This window comes from Coptis chinensis, chromosome 9 (genome assembly GCF_015680905.1).
Source record: "Coptis chinensis isolate HL-2020 chromosome 9, ASM1568090v1, whole genome shotgun sequence".
NCBI lineage: Eukaryota > Viridiplantae > Streptophyta > Magnoliopsida > Ranunculales > Ranunculaceae > Coptis > Coptis chinensis.
The window spans coordinates 61,521,737-61,532,174 of NC_141464.1; the positions used below are offsets into that span (position 1 = coordinate 61,521,737).

At 37.0% G+C, this 10,438-nt stretch overlaps 1 long non-coding RNA gene across 1 annotated transcript; it reads right to left on the minus strand.

The window, feature by feature from the left end:
- Positions 1-4,420: 4,420 nt before the first annotated feature.
- On the minus strand, positions 4,421-5,216 carry LOC147477175 (uncharacterized). The gene is made up of 2 exons (XR_015207948.1): positions 5,078-5,216; positions 4,421-4,800 (listed from the first exon to the last, which is right to left on the minus strand). It is a non-coding gene; the product is annotated as an uncharacterized LOC147477175 (long non-coding RNA).
- Positions 5,217-10,438: the final 5,222 nt, after the last annotated feature.

A 10,438-nucleotide genomic window follows, 5' to 3' on the forward strand; every position in this document is an offset into this window, starting at 1 on the left:
GGTCCGCTCATGCCGAATCCCATGACTCGGCAATACTCTTCAAATGGCCCAATGTACTCACCCCCATTATCCGGCGAATACACTTCAACAACTTCGGTCTCTCTTTCCCACCATCGTGGAATTTCTCAAACACGCCAAGTACTTCATCCTTGGTCTTCGGACTATAGGCCCATATCTTTCTTGGCGATCATCAATGAATGTCAAAAGTACGGCTCCCCTGGTGGGACTTCACTCTCATAGGACCACATAAGTCCGGTGCACTAGCTCAAGGGCGATGTTGTCCTTTCGTGCGGAGACGGGAATCTTTGGAAAGACACCGTGTTGCTTCCTACCAAACAATGAGTACATGTATTTAAATGTGTACCTTTAATGTCCGGGCATGACCTTTTGCTTAGCAAGAACTTCCATCCCTTTTATGCCCATGTGATACGCCTCTCTGTGCTACCCGCGTTCGGATTCTTCTTTCACGCGCATTAAATACGCTTTACACAAACTAGCGTGTTTTGTAAAGAGAGCAAGTTTTCTTTCCTCGGGCGCTTACAATGGAACCTCTCGCTTTCGTTTCCATACCCCGTTACCAAATGAGTTTACAAAGCCATCATCATCTAATTTCCGGCCGAAATTAGGCTTAGCCGTATGTCGGGGACATGTCTTACATCCTCGAGTGTCAAGGTGTAACCGACATTGGTTTCTACATGAACATCTCCAATGCCTATAATCTTGAGACTCCATTTACCCATCCTTACTTCACCATATTCACCACAGGTTGTAGGTAGTGAAGAAATCCCAATCGCGGTGTGACGTGATAGGATGCTCTGTATCTATCACCCACTCAGATCGACATGAGGTACTAAGACAAAGACACACCACAACCGACACAATTCCCACTGGGTCGCCGACTAGTGCGGTAGTATCTCTGCTTTGTGTTTCGTTCCTCGCACCATGTCTTCATGTACACGGTTATTCTTCTCATCCCTCTTCGAATTCTCGCGACTCATATCCGAAGTGGCCTTTGGTGGCACAATAGTAACATTGCCTCTCCGCCTTTAGGAGTTCTAAAGCTTCACCCCTAGATTTATACGTCATCACCTCTAGAACGAGATGGTTTTTCTTCGACCTCTCCCCCGTTTCTCGTGAAAAGGATCTCGAGTGAGAGGCCGCTTCTTGCACTCCTTCTAGTCTCTTCATTCAACAAAGACGTGGTAGCCATCTCCATGGTAACAATTCCATCCTTGGCTGCTCCATGTAGAGAAACTGCTAATGTCTCCCAACTTTCGGGTAGAGAGCCTAATAGAAACAAAGCCTCAACTTCGTCTCCCAAATTGATCTTCATCAAATGCATCTGATTGATGATATTATGTACTTCATTAAGATGCTCAGACATTGAAGAACCTTCTTGGTACTTCGGTGGTGCGCAAACTTCTTAACGACTAGCACTTTGTTTCCACCCGACTTCCTCTCATAAAGGTCTTCGAGTTTCTTCCATAGACTGAAGGCTGTAGTCTCTTGGGCCACATGGTGAAAGACACTGTCGTCAATCCACTGTCGAATGTATCCAATCGCACTCGTCAAGCTTTTTCCTTTCGGCCTCATCGGTCTTTTTTTGGTTTTACTCCCTCATTCTCAATGGGAAGTGCCAAGTCCTTGCAAGTATAGCAAGTCTTCCATCTTGGCTTTCGGGATGGTGTAGTTCTTCCTATTCGGGACTCATCATACAGTGTTCACGGAATGGTCCATCTCTACAAGTTATTTAACCTCAAATCTTCTCTCAGGAATTTCGTCAAACACCTTCTGACCAAGATTCGGATAACACCCTAGGCTATTCTAACCAAGGCTCTGATACCACTTGTTGGGGATTGTACCAATACCAATCGGTTCTCCCACTACACAGATAACTTGTATGAACACACTTCAACTCCAGATGAATTCTAAATATCACAAACTACTTATACTAACATGCCCAACTCGCTAAACAACTATTAACAACAGATAATAATGTAAAGTTAAAGTAAAAGCAAAACCACAACACAAAGATTTACCGTGGTTCGCCAATGATGCCTACTTCCACAAGAGCCGGTTCTTAATAAAGTGGGAAGGAAGATTACAATCTCTCCTTTTCGATCTCTCACCTTACTAGATCACTCTTATCTCTTTCTGAGGGGTTGTATCTCGTAAAAGGTTATCTCTTTGTTTTAGTCCGGATTCCAATCCTTTCGACTTGTTAGGTTCTTAGTCTTAGGTTTTCCAAAACCTTGATTTTGGTTTTATCTCCAAAACCAAATTTCAAGGGTAATCTTGTAGCAAGCCCACGAAAATTAGACTGAGCTGGCGGCTCACTCTGAGCGAAGTCGCTGAAGACTGGAAGTCAGGCTGGCGCTGGCCACTTTGAAGCTGGTCGCCCTATGTTATTGGAACTCGGCGAAGTCGCGCCCTTATTCTCGGCTGGGGCGCCTCGACTTCGCGATGTCGAGTTTGCGTTTTGTCGGCTCGGTTTCTCTCCTCATGTGAGGGATAACTCCAACAAGACTGCTCCCAATATGTTGGGATTGGGGGTGTGTATTAGAATGAAAATCAAGTTGGACTTGAGTTCACGCCTTCCGCGGCGCCCGATGGTTGAGACAAAGTTTCTCAACCATAGTACCATACAAGCCATGGTCTTTAGTCCATTTTTTTCACTCCCAAGTAAATGATCAAAGGCCGTTCGTTCTTCGGACTTTTACGCCCATCTCCTCACCGCTAATTTTAGCCTAAGATTGAGAAGAACCATGCACGAGATCAACATGTATATGCATGGGGATTTAGTCCATGCCTCAACATTGAGTTGAACAAAGTTGCGAAATATGAGGATCTGAAAAGAAAATGTTATTTTTCCATTTCTCTTCTCTATGAGCTCTAGGATTGCAGGAACAAGCTAGGCTAGAATGGAGAACAAAGATATATCTCCAAAAGACATTTTGCATATCACTGATTTTAATAGAGCAAGATGTTCTCGATGCTTTTAGTAAGGATCAAAAGATGGAAGCTCATATTTATAAACTTGGCCAGCTATGCATTCTTTTAGATACTTGGTCACTTTCTATCTCACCATGGGCTAAAATAAATATTGATGCTAGATTTGATAGGTTTGGTAGTAAAGCTGCAGCAGGAGGAATATGTCGTACAACTGATGGAATTATATTAGGAGCAACATTTATGAGATTTCAAGTTGAAGCTTTTGGTGCTGAAGTAGTTGTTTTGTTAGCTTTGAAACTTGGTCCTTTTGTTGTTTTTGAAGGCTTAAAGTGATACCATATAGTGATACCAAGAGACCAAGACTCGTACTTATAAATAATCATTCCTCTCATGTTTCAGAAATCATACACTTGCAAAACCATCGCGAAAATATACTCTTACTTTTATTCATTTAGAGGATTAGTTGTGATTATACTGTTTTTACAGCTTAAATTGTAATCTCAACATTTATGATGAAACAACGATTTGAGGGAAATTGTGGTCTTACATGCTTGAAGCTGCATTGATTCGATTCCAAAGACAAAATTCATTGTGGCACACAATTGTAGGTTTCTTCGTACAAGAGATGCCGAAATGCATTTGTGTTATTTGTTCATAAAATTTTTTATACACAAGTTACAAAAACAAACGGAACAAACATTAGTACTCAGATGAAAATTGCCACCTTTTTAAGATCGATGTAAAGGTGAAGAACAAACAAAATAATTAAAAGCTAAACACAAGATGGAACTTAGCATGTAAGAGACTATTTATTAATAATGTATATTTTCATTTTACATTGATGTAAATTTTATTGTTACTTCCAAGTTCCAATCTTCTTACGATAACCTCCTCGTAACTCTTTAATTTATACCCAACCTAACATAATCCCTGCTGTAACGCCTTATCGTAAAAACACCCAACAAATTCATAATTTGATTCACCATTTTAGCATTAGATTTTAGTGGAACAATTTGTCAACTGAACCATTTGATTTTCTCCAACATGTTTGCAATTCTTCGTTAAACCAAATTTGTGTCTCCACTCAACATATTCACTTAAATACAAATAATTTGATTCATTTAAATTTTTTGTGACAATGTTTAGAATAGTTAGGAGATCATATGTATAAAAAATTAGCCTAATCTAAAACTTACAAATTTTCCTAACAATTTTGAATTTGTTTTCGTGTTTTTATAATATATGTCCTTAGAACCCCGCCCTTCAAATTTTTTTTATGAATTATCATGGTGTAGTATATTTCACCTACAGATGAACTGGTTTGAATCTCATGCCGTGTTCAGTATTACAAACCGCAATTTCAATACAACTTTGTGCTGTATTGAAATGCTGACCTTCCAAATGAAGCGCATACTAACATGGCACAGCCCAAAAACTGTAATAAAGAATATATTCAAAACATTGAAGCAATTCCGAACTCGATATATATTAGGATAGATTTGAACTTAATAGTCACAAACTGAAAGTAAATAGTAAAGTTAACAACAAATCACATGGTGAAATGAAATGTAACATTTATTTAGTTTCCGGCCTACGTTGCTGGAACATGCATGATACTGGGTGAAATCTGACGCTTCAATATTAGGATCTGGTCTACTTAGTTGACAGTCCCAGCGACACAGATCCACTGGCCAACAAACAGTTTGTCACAGTTGATATTGGGATTGATAGCAATGAAGAATTCGGTGGTCAAACTAAACTTCTGTGTGATATCAAAGCATGTTTCATTTTCAGGTACTCCAAACACCGCTTGGCAACTTGGTGATGCTTGAGCCTTCACAGTTTCAGCTGACAAGATCAATAAGAATGCAGATTATTCCGTGAGGAAGACAATGACAATATCAAATCGATGAAAATGTAGTTATATAATGCACATGAAGACATGGTTTTCTAGTTGTATGAATCATGAGTGTTCCAATGACGGACGTACTTCACTCATTGTTAGGCCTCGTTTAGTTGTTTATCACTATATACTAGACAATATCTGTTAACTTATTATTAAGAGGAGTTGTTCACTCATAAAAGACAATTTATTTAAAGGAAACCTCTAGCTTGCAGCCCTTACCACCAAATAGTCTTCCCTCGACCATGCAAACAAGAACGAGAACCAAAACCAGTTTAAGCAAAATGTTTGCCATGGTATTTGCCTTTTGCGATGATTTTCCTCTGACTGTAAGTGATTAATCTGTTTGAACATCTTAGTTAAGTATTTATAATAAATTTTCTGTGTAAGGGACAAACATGAAAGAATTAAAAAGTGCAACTTTGTGTGTTAAACAATGAGGCCGGGTTATCCATTTATTTAGTCTACTGATTCGACAAAAACAAGACGCGGGTTCATGTAGACAAAATCATAGAATGTTAACCCAAAGGACGGCAGATATGCTGTGCGGAGGCAAGGCTTCCAAGTATTATCGGAAAAAAAAAGGCAAGGCTTCCAAGAGTGTACGTGTTTATCTCAGCTCACTAGACGCCAATCTACGTATAGGTGCAATACCTACCATGAGAGTCAGTGTTATGTGACAGTGAGATGAGTGTAGTCTTATGCATCTAGATACAATTTGCAATGTGCATCGTCGCCTTTTCTCTTTGGGGACGCTCTCTGAATCTTAACTTTAAATTCTGGAAAGAAATTTCCTAACATCGTATTTTATTACTTCAAGAAATTTGTAACGCTGAACAAGTCAACAACAATCATCAGAACAATAAATCCATATCTAAAGTTCCTCTGGAAGGTAGTTAATTGAGCTAGACTGATACAGCGTGGAAATTCCTTCGTGACATGCCTAATGAATTGCTTAATTAGGTGCCATTTAGATGCATGAATTACACATGATTGAATGTAAAATTTTGAAAACAAACTCATAGGTCGAAAACTAATGTCCGCGCTCCAAATATTTGAAGTTTCTGGCTTCATGAACTGCCATTCTGCCCTGGCCTAGTTAGGGCAGCTTTTGTTTCAAAGGGCCCAATGCAAAATCTGAAAAATTGGGCTTTTGTTTGGATTTCTAACACTATATTGGTTTTTAAGAGTTTTATGGGTCCTTTTTCTTTTTTGTTTATATTGGGGGCCCTATGCAAAGCCTTAGATAGCATAGGCACAGGGGCGACCCAGGCCTAGTTGCTAATAACATTATAGTACAAAAAATATCAGGATATGAGTGTTTATCGATACTCAATTTTTTGATATGTATCGTGGATATATCCCTCTCTTTGGGGATATTTTACATTGTTTGATATGCAATATCATGGATTCGTAGATATATCTAAAATATCGACAAATATCATAGATATTGTGGATATTTCTTAATATATCACGATATATTATTTATATTTATTTGAAATATAATGATAAATATTAAATAAAATTGTTATCTAAACAAAATATCAACAAATATCACAATATATCCTAAAATATTGACAATATCATAAATATCATCGAAATATCATCGATATTTACAGTTATATATATCTCTAAAATTATCGTGATATTTATATATTTTTTGCTGAAGTCTCGATATTTATCGCAATATTTTGTACTCTGGATGACACCATCCATTGAGACTTTGAGCCATTGTTACCAAGTTTGGCGTAAAAAATGCGTTTAAAACCCGTTATATTGGTAAGATGTCTTGTATCAGTTTAAAACCCGGGTTTTTCAAAATATCGCGTTTTAAATGCGTTTTAAACTTAAAAAACGTTTAAAACCCGAGATTTTCAAAATCTCCCGTTTAAAACTTTATTATTATTATTATTATTATTATTATTATTATTATTATTATTATTATTATTATTTTTATTTTTTATCTAAAAAAAAAACGCGAGAAGAAAAAGAGGGTTTTGGAGTTTACCTTTTTGAAAAGTGGGCGTTAGATTGACTTATTGAGACAGTTCTATTTTGCTTTGGACTATTAATACTTGGAAATTTTAAAATCATTCACTTATTTGTAGTACTTGATTATGCCATTATGGTTGGTAATTAGTAGTATCTTATTTATGGTAGTGTTTTGGTACTGAATCTAAAACTTATAGTATTTGGATGAGTAATTGATAATTTGATACCTTCATGTATATGAATTTTCTTTCATTTGTATTATTTTTATTTTTATTTTTTGTGCCTATTATTTTTTCCACGCTTATAAAAAATCAAACTCCGTATCTATCGTATTCTTTATCATCAATTTTTAATTTTTTTTTAATATTATACGTTTTAAACCTGTTTTACCGTTTTAAATCCGTTTTTTATGTCACACATTTTTTTACGTTTTTTTTCCCCGAAACGTTACGTTTAAAATACGAACTAAGTTTTTTTTCAAATACAACATTTTAAAATCGTACCGTACTTGGTGACAATAGTTTGAACTCAACATTCTATCTCTATTTTAAACTTTGTATACAATGCTTACTTACTCTAATCCTGCCACCACTTGTGTTAAGATAGACAAAGTGTGCAGGGACTTTTTCTGGAATGGGACTGATGAGAAATCCAATCTGCATACCATCAGGTGGGACAAGTTGTGCTCAGCCAAGGCTATGGGGGTCTTGGATTTAGGAAAACAAGGGATATGAATAAAGCTTTATTAGCCAAACATGGTTGGAGGCTATATCATGACCCTGATTCTCTTTGGACAAGATCTTTCAAGTCTATTTATCAGAAATGGTGGCCACCTGATGGTGCAAGGCAATATCCTAGAAATTCTTCTTATTTCTGGAAGGGCATTGCCAAATCCATGGACTTGATAGATAAAGGCTCTATCTGGAACATTGGAGATGGCAAAAGCGATTACAAGTTTTCTATGATCCATGGATTACCATCTGAGGGGAAAGCTGCTACCCTAAGTGATTATGCCTATACAAGACCTAATAATCACTTAATGAAAGTAGCAGAGCTGAGACATGCAAATGGTTTTGATTGGAATATGGAGCTGGTTAATGAGTTGTTTCCTAACCCTCTTGCCCAGGCTATAAATGATATCATCATTAGGCCTGGGAATAGGAAAGACAAACTTACTTGGTTTAATTCTAAGAAAGGGTTGTTTTCTGTGAAGGAAGCCTATAGATGCCTAAAAGATGATCAGGTGTTGGATCATTGTGTTAGGTCTAGTTTCAGTTTACTTACAATAAAATGAATCTGGAAACTAGATCTTACTGCAAATTGGCAAATATTCATTTGGAAAATGTATTATGGTGGTTTGGCAACTGGAGATACCTTGAGAAACAAAAAGTTGAACATTCACCTTTCTTGTCCTTTTTGTTATAAGCAAGTAGAGGATGGTCTCCACCTCTTTTTCTTATGTGAATGGACAAGGAGTGTTTGGTTTGCTTCATGTCTTTCTTATAGGATTGATGCTCATGATCATTGGAATCTAAAAGATTGGTTGAATGAGATCATCAACTGGTGCTTCAGCCCAATTGAGGAAGTGGCTGATAAGGGGGTGTTTGCGTGTATCCTATTGCACCAAATATGGACACTCAGGAACTTAGTGAAATTTGAGCTAAGTTCCTGAGTGTCCATAGGTGAAATTTGCGTGTATCCTATTGCACCAAATTGCCTTCCCTGGCAGGCAAACCTGACAGGGAAGGATTGCTGAAAAAGACTACTAGTCTATAGATAAAGTGCTTGGAGTCTTTCAGGAAGGAAACAACAACAGAACAGGGAGTAACTTATAACTCAATGAACTCTACTAGAAACTATGCAACTGGGGGTAACTCAAGTACTAGTAGAAGCAAAGCTAGCAGCAGTAGCATCAACTCTAGTTCTGGTGGTATAAATAATGTATGTGCTTAGAGCATCTTTAGGAGTGATATCAACCTAGCATCAAACACCAAATTTCCAATAATTTGGTGTTTTTTTAACTTCAGGAGAGTTACATGTTGATGAAAATACCAAACCAAACACCAAATCGGCCAATATTTAGTTCCAGGTTTAGTGCTGTATCAAATCACCTACGTGGTTTTAGACAAACCGCGCGGTTTTGCCAACACCGCGTGGGCTTGGGCTGCTAAATGGGCTTTTATGGCGCGGTTTTGGAAAAATCGAGCAGTTTTTCTAAAACTGCGTGCTCTCAATGACAACAATGGGCAAAAAATGGCTATATCTTTCTAACCCTATAAATTGAAACACTCACACCATAGTTTTACACTCACTTCTTTTCTCTACTCTCTACTCTTTACTCTCTACTCTCTACTCTTAAAACAATAATGACTAGTCAATAACCAAAATCAAAATCTAGAGGGGCTTCATGGATACAAGAAGAAGATGTTGCTCTCACCAATAGTTGGCTACAAGTTAGTCAAGATGGTGTAGTAGGAAATGAGCAAAAGTCGAACAATTTTTGGGCTAGAATTCTAAATGCATTTCATGCAAATCTAGGAAGAATGACCGAACGCAACTTGACGGGAATGAAACACTGTTAGACTCTCATTCAAGCTAATATGAACAAGTTTCATGCTATTCTTTCTAAGATTCAAGCATCTCCTCCAAGTGGCTATAATGACAATATGATGGTATGTATTTACTTTTTATTTGTTATTTTGATCCACAAATATATTTTTCAATTCTAATTTAGTTTTTGCTTAATTGGTAGGTTGAGGAAGCAATAAGTGCATATGTGATGCATAATGGGGTTTGGAAGTGGATGCAATGCTTTAATATGGTGAAAGACTCACCCAAATGGAAGAGGCTACAGTTGAGAAATGATTTGCATCCCACCAAAAAGTCGAAGTCAAACAGTGGGGAAGGAGGATCATCAGTTCCAATATCAACTACGACAACTCAACCAATGGATTATGATCCACACCAAGTTCATGGGCTTGAGGATAGGCCTCTTGGAAAGAAAGAAGACAAGAAAAGAAGGCAAAAAGAGAAAGAATAAGGTGATTATAAATTGGAGGAATCCGCTAAGAAACTTAATGATTTTTCGGTGGAACTTTCTAAAACCACCGAGAGAAGGCTATGAATTGGAAGCTCAAAGACAATTGAAAAAAAGATGAGATGGAATTGAAAAACTTCAATTGAAGAAAAGTTCGATGGATTGGAAGCTCCAAATCCAAAAAGAAAAACTTCAATTGAAGAAAGATGTGCTCGAAGTTCGAGAAGATGAAAATGATCTTGAAAATACTAGGAATGAAATTAGAAGGATTACCCAAGACGAGAAATGAAATTTGGCAACTCAAAAGGGCAGAAATTTTACAAAAAATGAAAAATTGACTTGGTAATATCACTGCTAGTAGTCAAAGTAGTGCATAGTTTAAATTTGAGTATTTTAATTTGTCTTTTAATTAATGACGTACTTTAATTTGAGTTTGTATTTTGATTTTAATTAGAATGTACTTTAATTGAATATTGTCTTTTAATTTGAGTTAAGTTACCTTAATTTAAAGTTGATACTTTTTATCATTCTAAAAAAAATTCGGCAGAGTCTAC